This window comes from Neoarius graeffei, chromosome 23, assembly GCF_027579695.1.
Source record: "Neoarius graeffei isolate fNeoGra1 chromosome 23, fNeoGra1.pri, whole genome shotgun sequence".
NCBI lineage: Eukaryota > Metazoa > Chordata > Actinopteri > Siluriformes > Ariidae > Neoarius > Neoarius graeffei.
The window spans coordinates 50,251,048-50,272,394 of record NC_083591.1 but is presented as its reverse complement, the minus strand read 5'-3'; the positions used below and the strand labels follow the sequence as shown (position 1 = coordinate 50,272,394).

The 21,347-nt window shown below is 43.7% G+C and overlaps 1 pseudogene; it reads left to right on the top strand.

The window, feature by feature from the left end:
• Positions 1-13,971: 13,971 nt before the first annotated feature.
• LOC132871312 (GTPase IMAP family member 8-like) overlaps positions 13,972-21,347 on the top strand; it is a 31,161-nt pseudogene continuing 23,785 nt past the window's right edge.

Genomic DNA, 21,347 nt, shown 5'->3' with positions numbered 1-21,347 from the left:
TGTAAGGAATGACAATACATCTTTCATAAATAAAATAAATTTTGGATTTTTCCAAATGGTGTCTCATGTATTTTTATTCATATATCTTTGTTTTTATTTAATACATTTCTTATCTTACCACCTAGCAGAACAAAAGATTCTGTTATTCTAGAGTTTGTAGAATTTGTCAATGATGCTTCTCATGTCCTGCTTAAATACAACTCATAGCACTGAAATATATATTATTTACCAGCTAGGAGGTCCGTATCATGAAATACCGTGACCGAGGTCTTGAAAATACTGACCGAGGCCTCTGGAAAATGATCCAATGTTACATATCTGTGAGTGGCAAAAGTATGTGAACCTCTCGGATTAGCAGTGAATTTGAAGGTGAAATTAGAGTCAGGTGTTTTCAATCACTGGGATGACAATCAGGTGTGAGTGGGCACCCTGTTTTATTTAAAGAACAGGGATCTATCAAAGTCTGATCTTCACAGCACGTTTGTGGAAGTGTATCATGGCACGAACAAAGGAGATTTCTGAGGACCTCAGAAAAAAGTGCTGTTGATGCTCATCAGGCTGGAAAAGGTTACAAAACCATCTCTAAAGAGTTTGGACTCCACCAATCCACAGTCAGACATATTGTGTACAAATGGAGGAAATTCAAGACCATTGTTACCCTCCCCAGGAGTGGTCGACCAACAAAGATCACTCCATGAGCAAGGCGTGTAATAGTTGGCGAGGTCACAAAGGACCACAGGGTAACTTCTAAGCAATTGAAGGCCTCTCTCACATTGGCTTATGTTAAATGTTCATGAGTCCACCATCAGGAGAACACTGAACAACAATGGTGTGCATGGCAGGGTTGCAAGGAGAAAGCCACTGCTCTCCAAAAAGAACATTGCTGCTCATCTGCAGTTTGCTAAAGATCACGGGGACAAGCCAGAAGGCTATTGGAAAAATGTTTTGTGGATGGATGAGACCAAAATAGAACTTTTTGGTTTAAATGAAAAGCGTTATGTTTGGAGAAAGGAAAACACTGCATTCCACTATAAGAACCTTATCCGATCTGTGAAACATGGTGGTGGTAGTATCATGGTTTGGGCCTGTTTTGCTGCATCTGGGCCAGGATGGCTTGCCATCATTGATGGAACAATGAATTCTGAATTAGACCAGTGAATTCTAAAGGAAAATGTCAGGACATCTGTCCATGAACTGAATCTCAAGAGAAGGTGGGTCATGCAGTAAGACAACAACCCGAAGCACACAAGTCGTTCGATCAAAGAATGGTTAAAGAAGAATAAATTTAATGTTTTGGAATGGCCAAGTCAAAGTCCTGACCTTAATCCAATCGAAATGTTGTGGAAGGACCTGAAGCAAGCAGTTCATGTGAGGAAACCCACCAACATCCCAGAGTTGAAGCTGTTCTGTACAGAGGAATGGGCTAAAATTCCTCCAAGCTGGTGTGCAGGACTGATCAACAGTTACTGCAAACGTTTAGTTGCAGTTATTGCTGCACAAGGGGGTCACACCAGATACTGAAAGCAAAGGTTCACATACTTTTGCCACTCATAGATATGTAATATTGGATCATTTTCCTCAATAAATAAATGACCAAGTATAATATTTTTGTCTCATTTGTTTAACTGGGTTCTCTTTATATACTTTTAGGACTTGTGTGAAAATCTGATGATGTTTGAGGTCATATTTATGCAGAAATATAGAAAATTCTAAAGGGTTCACAAACTTTCTAGCACCACTGTAGGTGCAAATGTGAACATGGTGATGCTTCCAATCTTGTGAGGACTTTGGAATTTGGCAGTTGTCGAGAAGTGGTTGATGCTGTTGGAAATATGGCTTTTGACGTTTCTATCGAGCGAATAAAATGCATCAGACAGCATGAAGACTACATTGCTCTGAGTAATTGGGCAGTTTTATGAAACTAACATGAAACCTAGGCTTTCGTTTCCATTTTACCTTTAGTGGTATTGATGAGGCTCTTTACGAAGGACTACCTAGTTTTGTTGTATTATGAATAATAAATAGGCTAGCCTGAATATTTATTTATTATTCAAATCGCTACAAGAATAGGTCTTAATATTCTTACTTGCTACAAAGGTGGTGGATCCAGGAAAATGGGAAATGGAGGGCATCAACCTAATCAGGCTGGGGGTCTGGGGACTGGGCCCCTGGAAGCTCTGCAGAGTTGAGCTTAGCAGGTGTGCTGTACCAGTGCTCTCCTTTTGGCCCCAGTGGCTTTACACATTGCAGTATCATTATTCTTTAGCTAAGGAATGAAACTGAGAAGAAGGCAAAGTATAAGAGAGAGAGAGAGAGACCAAAATTCCATTTTCTGAGGAAAGGTTTTGTCTGTGATTGTAAAAAGTGAGTACTTTTCCTGTTGTTGTTGTTTCTTTCTCATTGTTAGCTCTGTAAGAATTATGTTTGTTGAATCAGGTAAAAGGTATATGAAGTTTTATTTATATATATATATATATATATATATATATATATATATATATATATATATATATATAAAATCTCATCTCATTATCTCTAGCCGCTTTATCCTGTTCTACAGGGTCGCAGGCAAGCTGGAGCCTATCCCAGCTGACTACGGGCTAAAGGCGGGGTACACCCTGGACAAGTCGCCAGGTCATCACAGGGCTGACACAAAGACACAGACAACCATTCACACTCACACCTACGCTCAATTTAGAGTCACCAGTTAACCTAACCTGCATGTCTTTGGACTGTGGGGGAAACCGGAGCACCCGGAGGAAACCCACGCGGACACGGGGATAACATGCAAACTCCGCACAGAAAGGCCCTCGCCGGCCACGGGGCTCGAACCCAGACCTTCTTGCTGTGAGGCGACAGCGTGCCACTACACCACCGTGCCACCCTTTATATATATATATATATATATATATATAAATAAAATTTTTTGTAATTTTTTTTTTACACCTACTGGGAAATCAAATAAAACACTTGTACGTGGAAAAACTGTTAAAACAAAAGAAACCCCAATTAAATTTTAGTCAATAACCCCAGCTGTATCTTAAAAAAAATATGTCCAGGGGACTGGGCGGAGTTTTACTGCAGAATGTAGATTGATGACATCATGTTGGTTGCTAAGTGCGTGTTTTTCACAGAGCTTTGCTTATCCTGGCAGAACCAGTTCTCGATGGCCTAAGGCGTTCCGCCAACCTCATAATAAAAGATTGCCGACTTTTGCGTTTATATTCGGACACAATATAATAAATGTTTAGATTTCTATACATTTCCGCAAATTCTAGTTATATCTGAAAGTGATATATTCACTTATACACACGCTACCTTTCCGGTAGCTAAAAAAATGGCGTATCAAGTTTTCATTAGCTACCAATGACCCTAACCCATAAGTACATCATCGCTTGTTTACCTCCGTGCATTATGGGCGATACCTGGGGTCAGCTCCGCCATATTGTTTACTTTCCCCTTTGTTAAACACTGCACTGTTCTGTCTAACCGGTTTTAACCACACCTAAAGTGAATTGCTGTGTGCCTTACTGTATCTCCACAACAAAGAGAACACCTCAGCTATGAACTCATTACTGATCAGGAGTTTAATGTACTTTGTTTAACTGAAACATGGATTAAGCCAAATGAATATATAGCATTAAATGAAGCGAGTCCTCCTGGATACAGTTATATACACCAGCCTCGTCTAACTGGCAGAGGAGGAGGCGTTGCGGTTATTTATAACGATTATCTAGGTGTAACACAAAAACCTGGTTATAAATTTAATACATTTGAAGTTCTTCATACTCATATAATGTATGTAGACTCGAAAAATAAGTCTACCCAGTTAATTCCATTGCTTATTATTTACAGGCCCCCGGGGCCATATTCTGAGTTTCTTTCTGAATTTGCAGATTTTATCTCAGATCTGGTTATTTCCTTAGACAAAGCTTTAGTTGTCGGAGATTTTAATATTCACTTCGATAACCCAGAAGACCCTTTAAAAACAGCGTTTGTGTCCATCTTAGATTCAGTCGGGATTAAGCAGAATGTCATAGGACCGACCCATAATGGTGGTCACACCCTTGATCTAATACTAACACTCAGATTAAATGTAGACAATATAGTCATACTTCCACAGTCTGAAGTTATCTCAGATCATTATCTCATCTCATTCAAACTATGTCTGAGTAATAATATATGCACCTCACCACGCTACTGTATTAAACGTACTTTCACGTCAACTACTACACATAGCTTTATAAATGATCTCCCAGAGTTGTCAACTTTGATTGGGTCACTGTCAGCCCCTGCAGAACTTGATCAGGCAACTGAATGCTTAGAGTCAACATTCCGCCATACTTTAGATAATGTAGCTCCTCTAAAAAGGAAAATGGTCAGAGACAAAAAATTAGCACCCTGGTATAATGATGACACTCACACATTAAAACAGACCACTCGAAAATTGGAACGTAAATGGCGTCAAACAAAATTGGTAGTGTTCAAATTAGCTTGGAAGGAGAGCTTCCTGAAGTATAGAAAAGCTCTTAGTGCTGCTAGATCAACATATTTCTCCTCCCTAATAGAAGATAACAAAAATAATCCTAGATTCCTATTTAATACTGTAGCAAAATTAACCAGGAATAAGCCCACTATAGACACATGCACACCTGCAGTATGTAGTAGCAACGACTTCATGAATTTTTTTAATGACAAAATTGAGAATATCCGACAAAAAATTCAAACTACTAATTTAAGGTCAGACAATGAAAGTGACCTTGTAGTTAACTATATAACTGTATCAGATCATCAGTTAGAATGTTTTACTCCCCTTAAAGAAACTGAATTACTTTCATTAATCTCTACATCAAAAGCCTCAACTTGCGTACTAGATCCCTTACCTACACATCTATTCAAACAGATAATGCCTGGAGTAATTGAACCGCTTCTAAAAATAATAAATTCTTCTCTTACGATTGGCTATGTACCCAAATCCTTTAAACTAGCAGTTATCAAACCCCTGATTAAAAAAACTGACCTTGATCCCTGTCAGCTGTCCAATTATCAGCCAATATCAAACCTCCCCTTTATCTCCAAGATCCTTGAAAAAGCTGTGGCACAGCAGTTATGCTCATATTTACATAGGAATAACATCCATGAAATGTATCAGTCAGGATTTAGACCTCATCATAGCACAGAGACAGCACTGGTTAAAGTAGTAAATGACCTACTGTTGGCGTCTGATCAGGGCTGTGTCTCACTACTTGTGTTGCTTGACCTTAGTGCAGCATTTGATACCATTGATCATTCCATTCTTCTGGATAGACAAGAAAATGTTGTGGGAGTTAAGGGAACGGCCCTCTCCTGGCTCAGGTCTTATCTAACTGATCGTTATCAGTATGTTGATATAAATGGTGATATTTCTAGACGTACTGAGGTAAAGTTTGGTGTTCCACAAGGTTCTGTCTTGGGTCCACTGCTTTTTTCTCTATATATGTTACCTCTGGGTGATATTATTCATAAACATTGTATTAGTTTCCACTGTTATGCTGATGACACACAGTTGTATGTCTCTGCAAAACCTGATGAGAGACACCAGCTTAATAGAATTGAGGAATGTGTTAAGGACATTAGACACTGGATGCTTATTAATTTCCTTCTGCTTAACTCTGACAAGACTGAAGTACTTGTACTAGGACTACATACAGCTAGAAGTAAGTTTTCTGATTACACAGTGACTCTGGATGGCCTTTCTGTTTCTTCACGTGCAGCAGTAAAAGACCTCGGAGTGATTATTGACCCCAGTCTTTCATTCGAAACTCACATTGATAACATCACCCGGATAGCTTTCTTTCATCTCAGAAATATTGCAAAGATAAGAAATTTAATGTCATTGCGTGACGCAGAAAAACTAGTCCATGCTTTCGTTACCTCAAGGTTGGATTACTGTAATGCCTTACTGTCTGGATGTTCCAATAAGTGCATAAATAAGCTCCAGTTAGTTCACAATGCAGCAGCAAGAGTCCTTACTAGAACTAGAAAATATGACCACATCACGCCTGTCTTATCCACACTGCATTGGCTCCTAATCAAATTTCGTATTGATTATAAAATACTACTATTGACCTTTAAAGGACTAAATGGTCTCGCACCACAGTACCTGAGTGAACTTCTGCTCCTCTATGACCCGCCACGCCTACTTAGATCAAAAGGTGCAGGCTATCTGCTGGTACCTCGTATAGTGAAAGCTACATCAGGGGGCAGAGCCTTTTCTTACAAAGCCCCACAGTTATGGAACAGCCTTCCAAGTAATGTTTGGGAATCAGACACAGTCTCAGCATTTAAGTCTAGGCTGAAAACATATCTGTTTAGTCAAGCCTTTTGTTAATGGTGTTTATGAGGTAAAGGTGTAGATCTGGAGGGTCCTCAGACATCGAGTGTTTTGGTAAACTGGGATGTATGGATGCTGTCAGTCCCCACTCGCTTGCTCACTCGAGTTTGTTGACGGTGTAGTGGCTGGCTGCTTTATGTCCCGGGGCTCCCTCATGCCTGTGTTACCTTCTGGCTCTCTCCTTTTAGTTATGCTGTCATAGTTAGTTGCTGGAGTCCCTGCTTGTACTCGGTGCAATATGTATACTGCTCCTACTTATTCAGGTGACATTGGGCATACCTGACAACCTGTGTTTTCTTTCCCTCCCCTCCCCCACCCCAAATCTGTCCCTCTGAGTTACATGGAGTCAACAGGAAATCTTTTGGTGGAGAGGGTGGAGACCTCGACTGGCTATCGTAGCCTGCAGGGAATCGGCCATCAGACTTTCTGTCGCATGTCCCAGACCCGGTGAAATGTCACTGAATTGTCTTGGCCAGCCCTAAGGGTCCCATCTGCATCTCATCATTGCTGAGGAGTGTGCTCCCATCACCCAATCAAGCATCCAGCCAGAGCAGGTCATGATATATTTTTTACCATATTAACATGCCATTGTTGTGTGTTATGCCTGATGTAAAGACACTCGTCTCTGCGAGCCTACCACACAGATTTAATACTTGTCATTTTTAGGGCATACCTAACAACATGTGTTTTCTTTCTCTCTCTCTTCCCCCCCAATCTGTCCCTCTGAGTTACATGTTGGTCCTGGGATTGAGATGCTGGCCTCTTCTGCCCCTCGGACCTGCTTGATCCATCCTGGTGCCCTGTGTCTGGTTGGAGTTTTATCGCACCGCTCCTGTGAAGGACGGCCCCATGAGGACAGTTGAGGGTTATACCTGGAGGATGCTCTGGACTCTTACAGTAATGCTTTTATGGCTGAGGACTACAGTTGTCTTGCTAACTTTAGGACTGCAGTTATCATGAACAGTTTTGCACTCAAGTTTCCATCAATGAAGAGTTATAACATCAATGAAACTGTCCTCATGTTAAAACTGTTAATATTATAGTCAGGCTGTCTGTTGTTGCCCAAATGAGGATGGGTTCCCTTTTGAGTCTGGTTCCTCTCGAGGTTTCTTCCTCATGTCGTCTGAGGGAGTTTTTCCTTGGCACCGTCGCCACAGGCTTGCTCATTGGGGATAGATTAGGGATAAATTAGCTCATGTTTTAAGTCGTTCAAATTCTGTAAAGCTGCTTTGCGACAATGTTTATTGTTAAAAGCGCTATACAAATAAACTTGACTTGACTTGACCTCATTTGAGCTTAAATCAGCTGCCAGTCGAGAAGAAGAGAAGAAAGAAATGGACAATTGAAATGGACAAGTGTTTGTAGCTTACATTTCTCTGGTGGGAAAAAGACATCCTTAAACTGTGACTCAGCAATAGTTCCATGGTCTGCGGAACGGCCTTCGGTTATAGAAGATTATAACAATCGATAGTTCATCATCCAAAACAAGTGATATTCCAATACCTGTAAAACAAAGACGCGTTCTTGGGCCTTTGCCTCTCAACATACTGAAGCACTTGGCATCTGAACGAGCCTGTCGGACCGATAAAACTCCCAAACCACCAAGGGTTCTCTTTCGGGTATGTATAATGTTCAGTGTAGCTCACTAGCGGCATTTATTGAAGAAAATGCACTTTTACTGAACATGACACGGCAGATCAGCGGGTTTCTGGTTTATTTTTTTCATAATGTTTCCTGATATCAAGTTTTATTTAACTAACTCATTTAAAAATGTTTTGATACTGTTCATCTGGGCCCGGAATCACGAAGCAATCTTAGACTTAAGTCAACAGTTGATTTTTCATAATACAGTGGTGCTTGAAAGTTTGTGAACCCTTTAGAATTTTCTATATTTCTGCATAAATATGACCTAAAACATCATCAGATTTTCACACAAGTCCTAAAAGTAGATAAAGAGAACCCAGTTAAACAAATGAGACAAAAAAATTATACTTGGTCATTTATTTATTGAGGAAAATGATCCAATATTACATATCTGTGAGTGGCAAAAGTATGTGAACCTTTGCTTTCAGTATCTGGTGTGACCCCCTTGTGCAGCAATTACTGGAACTAAACATTTCCGGTAACTGTTGATCAGTCCTGCACACTGGCTTGGAGGAATTTTAGTCCATTCCTCCATACAGAACAGCTTCAACTCTGGGATGTTGGTGGGTTTCCTCACATGAACTGCTCGCTTCAGGTCCTTCCACAACATTTCGATTGGATTAAGGTCAAGACTTTGACTTGGCCATTCCAAAACATTAACTTTATTCTTCTTTAACCATTCTTTGGTAGAATGACTTGTGTGCTTAGGGTCGTTGGCTTGCTGCATGACCCACCTTCTCTTGAGATTCAGTTCATGGACAGATGTCCTGACATTTTCCTTTAGAATTTGCTGGTATAATTCAGAATTCATTGTTCCATCAATGATGGCAAGCTGTCCTGGCCCAGATGCAGCAAAATAGGCCCAAACCATGATACTACCACCACCATGTTTCACAGATGGGATAAGGTTCTTATGCTGGAATGCAGTGTTTTCTTTTCTCCAAACATGATGCTTCTCATTTAAACCAAAAAGTTCTATTTTGGTCTCATCCATCCACAAAATATTTTTCCAATAGCCTTCTGGCTTGTCCACGTGATCTTTAGCAAACTGCAGACAAGCAGCAATGTTCTTTTTGGAGAGCAGTGGCTTTCTCCTTGCAACCCTGCCATGCACACCATTGTTGTTCGGTCTTATCCTGATGCTGGACTCATGAACATTAACATTAACCAATGTGAGAGAGGCCTTCAGTTGCTTAGAAGTTACCCTGGGGTCCTTTATGACCTGGCCGACTATTACACGCCTTGCTCTTGGAGTGATCTTTGTTGGTTGACCACTCCTGGGGAGGGTAACAATGGTATTGAATTTCCTCCATTTGTACACAATCTGTCTGACTGTGGATTGGTGGAGTCCAAACTCTTTAGAGATGGCTTTGTAACCTTTTCCAGCCTGATGAACATCAACAACACTTTTTCTGAGGTCCTCAGAAATCTCCTTTATTCGTGCCATGATCCACTTCCACAAATGTGTGTTGTGAAGATCAGACTTTGATAGAGCCCTGTTCTTTACATAAAACAGGGTGCCCACTCACACCTGATTGTCATCCCACTGATTGAAAACCCCTGACTCTAATTTCACCTTCAAATTAACTGCTAATCCTAGAGGTTCACATACTTTTGCCACTCACAGATATGTAATATTGGATCATTTTTCTCAATAAATAAATGACCAAGTATAATATTTTTGTCTCATTTGTTTAACTGGGTTCTCTTTATCTATTTTTAGGACTTGTGTGAAAATCTGATGATGTTTTAGGTCATATTTATGCAGAAATATAGAAAATTTTAAAGGGTTCACAAACTTTCAAGCACCACTGTAGTTTCCTGAACTGCATCTGTAACTTTCATTGTGCTGGATCAAGATTAAGTACAAGGCTAAGATTCCATTAGAACAAAGCTTCTTAGAAAATGGCACGGAATAACTGAAGATTAAAAGAAACAATTTTAGACTTAAGTCTCAGATTACTTCATGATCCAATATGCATCCTCAGAAATAAGACATTCTGAGATTTGATGTCATTGTACAGTATGGTAGACTCGGTCTAGACTCTTACCTTCTCAGCAAGCTTGATTTGGATTCCGATTTTCCTGCTATAAACCCATTTTATCCACCTGTTTAAATCACCAATTTCATTCTCTTCCACGATAGAGCACGGCAAAAATCGCTCCTCTCACGTCACTCTCATGTAAAATTAATCTGACATCCATCATATCGCTCAAGTACCGACCCCGGTTATCCCCCACAATGCATTGCGGTAAACAAGTGATGACATAGTTATACTTGAGGGCTATACAGTGTCATAGCTGAGGAGATTATCCGAGAAATGGGATTTCCCACATATTAGAGTATCTGTTCCGTGTTCCTACTATATATCTATACCGGGACAAAAAATACCACCCAGATTTTTATACTGAATGTAGTTGATGTTTTATGATGATGATTTAGTTCAAATGAAGCAGAAGCAGACTACGACATTTTTCACAGCCAGTATACACCATATAAAGATGAACCACTCACAAAGAGCAAGACCAAGACAACAATATGGATCAACAAGCTGATATTGATGGTCTTAGTCAAACGGTATTAGAAGCATATTATGAAGGAACAGCAGCAGTTGAGGCTTGGTTAGTTTTAAACTACATTATTTGGATAAACAAATTATTTGAAGGAAAGGAAAAGCAAAACATAAATTGTATGTCGTGTGCAGCGGCATTTGTATGACTGACAGTCTGATCTCTAGTGTGGTGATATGACAGAGCTATACCTTTTTCATTCAAATTATAGCCGGCTGTTTGCTGAAAATGTTATGAATATAATTTTTATTATATATACAGTGGTGCTTGAAAGTTTGTGAACCTTTTAGAATTTTCTATATTTCTGCATGCATATGACCTAAAACATCATCAGAGTTTCACACAAGATCTAAAAGTAGATAAAGAGAACCCAGTTAAACAAATGAGACAAAAATAGTATACTTGGTCATTTATTTATTGAGGAAAATGATCCAATATTACATATCTGTGAGTGGCAAAAGTATGTGAACCTCTCGGATTAGCAGTGAATTTGAAGGTGAAATTAGAGTCAGGTGTTTTCAATCAATGGGATGACAATCAGGTGTGAGTGGGCACCCTGTTTTATTTAAAGAATAGGGATCTATCAAAGTCTGATCTTCACAACACATGTTAGTGGAAGTGTATCATGGCACAAACAAAGGAGATCTCTGAGGACCTCAGAAAAAGCGTTGTTGATTCTCATCAGGCTGGAAAAGGTTACAAAACCATCTCTAAAGAGTTTGGACTCCACCAATCCACAGTCAGACAGACTGTGTACAAATGGAGGAAATTCAAGACCATTGTTACCCTCCCCAGGAGTGGTCGACCAACAAAGATCACTCCAAGAGCAAGGCGTGTAATAGTTGGCAAGGTCACAAAGGACCCCAGGGTAACTTCTAAGCAATTGAAGGCCTCTCTCACATTGGCTAATGTTAATGTTCATGAGTCCACCATCAGGAGAACACTGAACAACAATGGTGTGCATGGCAGGGTTGCAAGGAGAAAGCCACTGCTCTCCAAAAAGAACATTGCTGCTCGTCTGCAGTTTGCTAAAGATCACGTGGACAAGCCAGAAGGCTATTGGAAAAATGTTTTGTGAACGGATGAGACCAAAATAGAACTTTTTGGTTTAAATGAGAAGCGTTATGTTTGGAGAAAGAAAAACACTGCATTCCACTATAAGAACCTTATCCGATCTGTGAAACATGGTGGTGGTAGTATCATGGTTTGGGCCTGTTTTGCTGCATGTGGGCCAGGACGGCTTGCCATCATTGATGGAACAATGAATTCTGAATTATACCAGCGAATTCTAAAGGAAAAGTCAGGACATCTGTCCATGAATTGAATCTCAAGAGAAGGTGGGTCATGCAGCAAGCCAACGACCCTAAGCACACAAGTCGTTCTACCAAAGAATGGTTAAAGAAGAATAAAGTTAATGTTTTGGAATGGCCAAGTCAAAGTCCTGCACTTAATCCAATGGAAATGTTGTGGAAGGACCTGAAGCAAGCAGTTCATGTGAGGAAACCCACCAACATCCCAGAGTTGAAGCTGTTCTGTATGGAGGAACGGGCTAAAATTCCTCCAAGCCGGTGTGCAGGACTGATCAACAGTTACCGGAAACGTTTAGTTGCAGTTATTGCTGCACCAGGGGGTCACACCAGATACTGAAAGCAAAGGTTCACATACTTTTGCCATTCACAGATCTGTAATATTGGATCATTTCCCTCAAAAAATAAATGACCAAGTATAATATTTTTGTCTCATTTGTTTAACTGGGCTCTCTTTATCGACTTTTAAGACTTGTGTGAAAATCTGATGATGTTTTAGGTCATATTTATGCAGAAATATAGAAAATTCTAAAGGGTTCACAAACTTTCAAGCACCACCGTAGGTGCAAGTGTGAACATTGTGATGCTTCCAATCTTGTGAGGACATTGGAATTTGGCTGCTGTCGAGAAGTGGTTGATGCTGTTGGAAATATGGCTTTTGACGGTTCTATCAAGCGAATAAAATGCATCACACAGCATGAAGACGACAATTCTCTTAGTAATTGGGCAGTTTTATGAAACTAACATGAAACCTAAGCTTTCCTTTCCATTTTACCTTTAGTAGTATTAATGAGGCTCTTTATGAAGCATGACCTAATTTTATTGCATAATGAATATTAAATAGGCTAGCCTGACTGTTTATTTATTATTCCATCTCGACAAGAATAGGTCTTAATATTCTTACTTGCTACAAATTTGGTCCACAGAAAGGACAATAAGAATAAGAAATCATGCGACACAGATTGTTCGATTGCTACTGACAGAAAATATAACATTTTAGGATATAAACTTGTTTTTTTTGGAGTTCATTGGTGATTTCTGATGGCTTTATCGTGACAGAGTCTCTGGTTGGTATGGACTCTTTTCACAGGATGGCGTGTAGTTTATTTTCACCAACCATTAAGGTGGAATACCTTCTTTCATAACAGCTGTCTTCAAAATGTGCTAAACATAGCACATTATATTTGCTCAGAAGTTCATGAAAGTCCGGTAGATGCCGCTGCACAAACATGACCCGGTTTTGTCTCAGAGCTGGATTGGATGGGAACTGATGCATCCATGTACCGGGGTAAAATTTATGTTCATATAACTCACATTATTTAGTGCTCTAATGACACAATATCGACCTCCTCTTTGTTTGGGTTTACTGTCTGCCGTAGTGAAATGTGATAGTAAGTTTGCAATCAGCGTGACATCTTAGCAGTGCTGTATGATGCATTTTGGCTGTGACTTAAAAACAGACAATATTTTTGTCTCATCTCATCTCATTATCTCTAGCCGCTTTATCCTTCTACAGGGTCGCAGGCAAGCTGGAGCCTATCCCAGCTGACTACGGGTGAGAGGCGAGGTACACCCTGGACAAGTCGCCAGGTCATCACAGGGCTGACACATAGACACAGACAACCATTCACACTCACATTCACACCTACAGTCAATTTAGAGTCACCAGTTAACCTAACCTGCATGTCTTTGGACTGTGGGGGAAACCGGAGCACCCGGAGGAAACCCAAGCGGACATGGGGAGAACATGCAAACTCCGCACAGAAAGGCCCTCGCCGGCCACGGGGCTCGAACCCGGACCTTCTTGCTGTGAGGCGACAGCGCTAACCACTACGCCACCGTGCCGCCCCAATAGTTTTGTAAACCCATGAAAATTCTTTGTGTCGTAAAAACATCAGTTTTTATGACTGTTGTCTTAAACTTTGCAGTTGTATGTTTGAAAAAAAATCACTTTATATGCAGTTTAAATGGCTAACGGAGAGATACGGAGACTAATAAATATTATATATATCCTACACTATTCTGTTGGTGTTACTGAAATATAAGGTCGCCTTTCTGTCCAAACCGCATCCAGAGATGAGGCGAAACTCCACCAGTCTCCATGGAGCCGTTCAGTCCCCAATAAATCAGCTACGGTTGGTGCTGCTGGGCAGAACAGGTTCAGGTAAAAGTGCCACTGGAAACACCATCTTGGGTAAAAAATGCTTCCCATCTAAACTGAGCATGAACTCAGTGACAAACAAATGCCAGAAGGAATGTGGAGTGGTTCATGGGTGGAGCCTGGCGCTGCTTGACACTCCTGGCTGTTTTGACACCTCCCTCCAGCAAAGTGAGGTAACAGAAGAAGTGCTAAGATGTCTGACCATGTGTTCACGTGGACCACATGCATTTCTGCTCATCATACAAATCGCTCACTTCACAGAGGAGCAGCAGAAGACTTTAGATATGATTGAGGCAGTTTTCGAGGAGAACATCAGTGACCACACAATCATCATATTTACCCGTGAAGACGAGCTGGAAGGAGAGACAACTGAGCAGTTTATATCCGAACAGGGTCAAAGAATCCAGGATGTCATTGCACGATTCGGAGGCCGCTTCTTGGCTTTCAACAACAAGAACCCAGAGAACCAGGACCAGGTGGAACGGCTCCTGAAGAAGCTGGATGAGATGCTGGAACAGAACAACTATGGTCACTTCACCAACCAGGAAACAAAGGTTATAGAGAAAGCACTGGCAATATTGGAACAGAAAAAGCAAGAAAAACTAAATGCATCTGTGGCAGTGGGGGCGTGGTCAAGCGCCGGTCTGAGAACAGGAGGGCGGAGTCAGGGAAGGTAAGTGGCAGAATCACTACACCTGACAGCAATTAACGTGTTTGTGTGTCTCCCCAGTGACCGCGCCCTATTTAAGGAGAGAGAGCGAGAGCAGAGGGAGCTCTCTCCACAACCAGATGCCTGGAATGTGTGTGCCTGTGTGGTTGAGAGTGAAAGTTATTTTGCACTGAAAAGTGAAAATAAAAGAGTTGTGCGAACTCAGTCTCTGTCCTGCCGTCCTCTGTGCTCCACCCACACCTAGTGAACCTTACAGTGGTGCCGAAACCCGGGATCAGAGTGGAGCACCAGCCGATCAGCCCCATGGAGTCCTCCCCATTCGCTGACCTGGTCCACACCCTCGCCACGGCCCAGCAAAGCCAGCACCAGGCGCTCGTCACCTTCTGGAAGGAACAGGAGCGACGCTTCGAAGCCCTGGTGCTGGCCCAGCAGGAAGACCGCGAGGCGTTCCGGCACCTCCTTGCATCGGCGGGGTCCACCAGCGCTCCGGCCGCGGGCCCGTTTCCCCTCACTGTTACTAAGATGGGTCTGCAGGACGACCCCGAGGCTTTCATCACGCTATTCGAAGAAGTCGCCGAGGCCTTGGGGTGGCCGATGGAGCAGCGCGCGGCGCGCCTTCTCCCCCTCCTAACGGGAGAGGCGCAGCTGGCCGCGCTACAGCTCCCCGCCAACTGCCGGCTGGCCTACGCGGACCTCCGCCGGGCCGTCCTCCAGCGCGTGGGGCACACACCAGAGCAACAGCGCCAGCGCTTCCGCGCTTTGCGCTTGGAGGAAGTCGGCCGGCCGTTCGCGTTTGGCCAGCAGCTCCGGGACGCCTGCTGGTGGTGGTTGAGGGCCGACAACCACGACGCCGAGGGGATCATCGACCAGGTGGTGCTGGAACAATTCGTCGCTCGCTTACCAGCAGGAACCGCGGAGTGGGTCCGGTGCCACCGCCCGGCGTCGCTGGATCAGGCAGTCGAGCTGGCGGAGGATCATTTGGCAGCTGTTCCGGCGGCAGGACAGCAGACGGCGTCTTCTCTTCTCTCCTCTTCTCTCTCTCTCTCTCTCTCTCTCCCCCGCCTTCTGTGTCCCGTCCTCGCCCCATTCCCCCACCGCGGAGACGGGGGCCGGCGCCACCCCAGCCGGCCCGCCGCACCCGCGGTGCCCTCCCGTTTCTCCCTTCTGTGTCTGTCTCTCCCCCACCTCAGGTGAGTGAGCCCCAGAACACCGGTGCAGAGGGAAAGCCCGGGCCGGTTTGCTGGCGCTGCGGGGAGCCGGGCCATCTTCAACAGCAGTGCATGGCAATGGAAGTGGGCGCGGTGGTTTGGATCCCCAATGTGCCAGAGGCCGCCCTCGATCGGGCCGGAGCTTATCGCATACCAGTGAGTATCCAAGGGGATACATACCAGGCGTTGGTGGATTCGGGTTGTAATCAGACCTCAATTCGCCAAAGCCTATTTCAAAACGAGGCATTGGGGGGAGCACAGGGGGTGAAGGTGTTGTGTGTGCACGGGGATGTTCACCGCTACCCTTTGGTGTCAGTCCACATTTTTTTCAGAGGGGAAAAAGCCATAGTGAAGGCGGCGGTTAATCCTCGCCTTACCCACTCTTTAATTTTGGGGACTGATTGGCCGGGATTTCGGGATTTAATGACACATTTAGTGAAGAGTGGGTCCTGCCATTTAACAGGGGGAGGTCCCGGTGTCGGTTTGGCGGGAACAGCTGTCACAGAGCCGTCTACGTCATCTCCGCGTCAGAGTGAGGAGCCGCCGGCTCCTCCTCTCTCTATTGGGGAATCCCTCGCGGATTTCCCATTAGAACAGTCGCGAGACGAGACTATGAGGCATGCGTTTGCCCAAGTGAGAGTAATCGATGGTCAAACGCTCCCGCCGAACGCCAAGTAAAAACGAAATCCAATACGTTATTGACCTGCGCGCAAAACTCCACACGCTCACGCACCTAACTCAGGAGAATTTGCGGCAGGCCCAAGAACGACAAGCCCGCCTGTACGACAAGGGTACGCGCCTTAGGGAGTTTGCACCGGGAGAGAAAGTACTTGTACTGTTGCCCACATCGAGCTCCAAATTAGTCGCCAAGTGGCAAGGACCCTTTGAGGTCACACGGCGAGTCGGGGACATTGACTATGAGGTGAGGCAAACGGACAGAAGCGGGGCGCTAAAGATTTACCACCTCAACCTACTCAAACGCTGGAATGAGGAGGTCCCCGTGGCGTTGGTGTCGGTGGTTCCGGAGAAGGCGGAGCTGGGGCCGGAGGTTCAAAAGGGAACATTGGCAGCACATACCTCTCCGGTCCCCTGTGGAGACCACCTCTCCCCGACCCAACTCACGGAGGTTGCCCAGTTGCAGACCGAGTTTTCGGACGTGTTCTCGCCCCTGCCCGGCCGCACCAACCTCATAGAGCACCACATTGAGAAGCGCCCGGGGGTGGTAGTGCGTAGCCGCCCTTACAGGTTACCCGAGCACAAAAAAAAAAGTGGTTCGGGAAGAACTCGAGGCCATGCTCAAAATGGGCATCGTCGAGGAGTCCCACAGTGACTGGAGCAGCCCAGTGGTCTTGGTACCCAAGGCCGACGGGTCGGTCCGGTTCTGTGTGGACTATAGAAAAGTCAACGCGGTGTCTAAATTTGATGCGTACCCAATGCCTCGTATTGATGAGTTGCTCGATCGGCTAGGCACGGCTCATTTTTACTCGACGCTGGATTTAACAAAGGGTTATTGGCAGATCCCCTTGACTCCATTATCCCGGGAAAAAACGGCCTTTTCCACACCGTTCGGCTTGCACCAATTTGTCACACTTCCGTTTGGGCTGTTTGGGGCGCCTGCTACGTTTCAGCGGCTGATGGACAGGTCCTCCGCCCCCACGGCCGGAGGACCGTGGTGGTATGCGGCCGCATACCTCGACGATATCATCATTTATAGTAATGACTGGCAGCGGCACTTGCAACACCTGAGGGCCGTCCTTAGGTCGCTGAGGCGAGCGGGTCTCACAGCCAACCCAAAGAAGTGTGCGATTGGGCGGGTGGAAGTACGGTATCTGGGCTTCCACTTGGGCAACGGGCAGGTGCGTCCCCAAATTAACAAGACAGCAGCAATTGCGGCCTGCCCGAGGCCCAAGACCAAAAAGGGGGTGAGACAGTTCCTGGGGCTGGCTGGCTACTATCGTAGGTTTATACCTAATTATTCGGACGTCACCAGCCCGCTGACTGATCTCACTAAAAAGGGGGCACCAGATCCGGTCCGGTGGACGGAGCAATGCCAGCGGGCTTTCTCTGAGGTAAAGGCTGCACTGTGTGGGGGGCCACTTTTACACTCCCCTGACTTTTCTCTCCCTTTTATGTTGCAGACCGATGCGTCGGACAGAGGGCAGGGGGCGGTTTTGTCCCAGGAGGTGGAGGGGGAGGACCGCCCCGTCCTGTACATTAGCAGGAAGCTGTCAGTACGTGAGGGGCGCTACAGCACTATCGAGAAGGAGTGTCTGGTGATCAAGTGGGCGGTTCTCGCCCTCCGCTACTACCTGCTGGGGCGCCCTTTCACCCTCTGTTCGGACCACGCGCCCCTCCAGTGGCTCCACCGCATGAAGGATGCCAACGTGCGGATCACCCGTTGGTATCTGGCACTCCAACCCTTCAATTTTAAGGTGGTCCACAGGCCGGGGGCGCAGATGGTTGTGGCGGACTTCCTCTCCCGTCGGGGGGGGGGAGTCGGCTGCAGGCCGGACGGCCGCCCGGCCTGAGTCGGGCGGTGGGGGTATGTGGCAGTGGGGGCGTGGTCAAGCGCCGGTCTGTGACAGGAGGGCAGAGTCAGGGAAGGTAAGTGGCAGAATCACTACAAATGATGGCAATTAACGTGTTTGTGTGTCTCCCCAGTGACCGCGCCCTATTTAAGGAGAGAGAGCGAGAGCAGAGGGAGCTCTCTTCACAACCAGATGCCTGGAATGTGTGCGTGTGTGGTTGAGAGTGAAAGTTATTTTGCACTGAAAAGTGAAAATAAAAGAGTTGTGCGAACTCAGTCTCTGTCCTGCCGTCCTCTGTGCTCCACCCACACCTAGTGAACCTTACAGCATCAATTCAGAAGGTCAAGCAGGAAGTAAAACAGATGGCTGAACGTCGCAAGGCTGATATCATGAAAGCCTTGCAGATAGAGAAGCAGGAGATAGAAAGACACAAGAGTCAAATCCAGGGTGAAATCTGTCATTTAACAGCAGAAATTCACAAAAAGCATGAAAAACCTTATGGAGGAGAGCTGCAGTTGCTGCAGGAATCTCTAAAGATTGCAAAAAACAGGCTCAGAAAGCTGGAGAAAGAGATGGAATTAAAGATAAAAGAAAGTGAAAAAAATAAAAGGGACGTCGAAAAAGGTAGCAAGGAAGAAGAGCAGAGAAGAGAACAAGAAGAGAGAGAAAAAGCTTCAAATGAAGATGAAAGCAGATGGTATTACAATGAAAAATATTTCACTATTCTGAAGTACCTCGTCATTTTTTTGGGAGGCGCTGGAGCTGGATTAGCATTGGGACCTGCACTTTTTTTCACTGCTGCAGCACCTGTGGGACTGACGGCAGAGTTAACTGCACTGCTCGGACCAGAGCTTGCAGCTGCCGTGTTAGCAGTCGGGACAAAAGCAGCTCCTTTCATGGGTGCAGCAGCAAAGGTAGCTCCATTGGTGACTGGCCTTTGTTCCATTCAGTAACACAAAAGTCAAAGCATATATCTGTCTGATCACGTAAGTTTGGAAAAGTCAGTAATGTTGCCGTCCTCCTGTCCAGGAGTGTAAAACAGGCACAGAAACTAAATCTAAAATATTCTCAGTAACTGAATTGCAAAATATTTAAAAAAAAGTTTGTATCTGTTTTTCTACTCGAGCAAAATAGACCAATAAATTGATCAGTAATTCTCCATTAGCAAGCTACCAGTTTTACATATCATCATATCGGAGTCCATTTCCTCATTAAATCCACATATTAGTCCAATATAATCCCAATTAAATCCATTCCAGTTTGTAACACTACAAAATATGAAAAAGTTCAAGGGGGTGAATATTTATGCAAGACACTGCATGGTAAAACTGCAATTTGGATGTGAATAATGGTAATAGTAATGAATTGTTCATTTGTTTTGTAAGTGAAATATATTCAATCTGGCTGATTTGACATCGGACTGAGTGTATTGTGGCCTGTTACCCCTGAGTTTCACACCGCTGCTCTAATCTGTGTGATGGAATTAGGTCGTATCAGATGCTTGTAGTGTGCAGGAAAATAAGAAATATGTTATTGATCTTATTGAATATATTGACTGTGATAATAAAATTAAGAGAAATTTTAAAAACACAAAACTTTTTTAAAGACGTTTCAGCATATCTCATACCGTCTTCAGTTTAATAAGGAATGACGAGTCTTACATCACATGACAATATATACACCATGAACCAATCAACCAACTACAACACTAATTAAAAAATTAAGATAAAGCATAGGATTCCTCAGGAAACTGAAGATGGCATAGGATATGCCGAAACATGTCTTTAAAAAGTTGTTTTGTGTTTTTTAAATTTTATTACAATCATAATCTCTTTTATTATTCATTTTTGCATCTACTAATCATAGTCGGTGTAGGGTTTGCATTCTTTGCCATCTAGTACAAAGCAATTCTGTCTTTGGGCTTTTCAATGATGCAATAATTTCAAAACATTTTACTGCAAACAGAAAAATCAATATAGTAAGTAGAACTGTAATTCTAAATATTTCTATGTTAATACACATTCCTAGTAGGTACATGTTCCATTAATCAGATTTATAAGTTTGCATGCAACAAAGTATGTATGGGGTTAGTAGACTATTGTAAGGAATGACAATACATCTTTTATAAATACAATAAATTTTGGATTTTTCCAAACAGTGTCTCATTTATTTTCATTCATACATCTTTGTTTATGAATGTCTTTTATTTACATATCTTTGTTACCTCGCCCAGGACGGAGTCCACCAGATGGCGAGGTATTGTTTTCGGTGGGGTTTCTTTGTTTTTTTGTTGATATTATGGGAAAATGGTTGGATCAATTTTCTTGAAACTTTCAGGATAGATGGGCATTGGTCTCAAATAGAACCTCCAACATTTTGAGGGTCATCCGGTCAAGGTCACCAAAAAGGTCAAAATCGTTTTTGTTGTGGCTACTGCCTCATATACAGTAGAGGCGCTAGCCACTACGTCATCGTGCTGTAAGAATGTAAGAGTGCAACGATCGTGCTCTGTGCATGCGCATACACGTGTTCCAATTAAAATGGTCGGTGAGTGTATACAATTCGGTTCACCATTCGAAATAAATGGACTAGACTAAAGAAATTGCTTTCAGACATGTTTATGCTTATTACAGAGGAGAAGTGCGTTCCACAGAGTTCTAGCGCCGGGCCATTTCCGGGAAATAAGAGTTTGGGTCATGGTGACAGCGTGTGTATATCAGCCTTGGTTCAGAGGTTTCAGTTTCAAAAAACTGTAAGGGGTAAGAGTCAAATAATATAAAGTACAGACGCTTGGTATATTTTACTTCTGTGATTTTTAAATTATTCATTTTTGGATTACGTTTCATTTTTGTGGCTACTGCCTCACAGAGTAAATACGAGGGCAA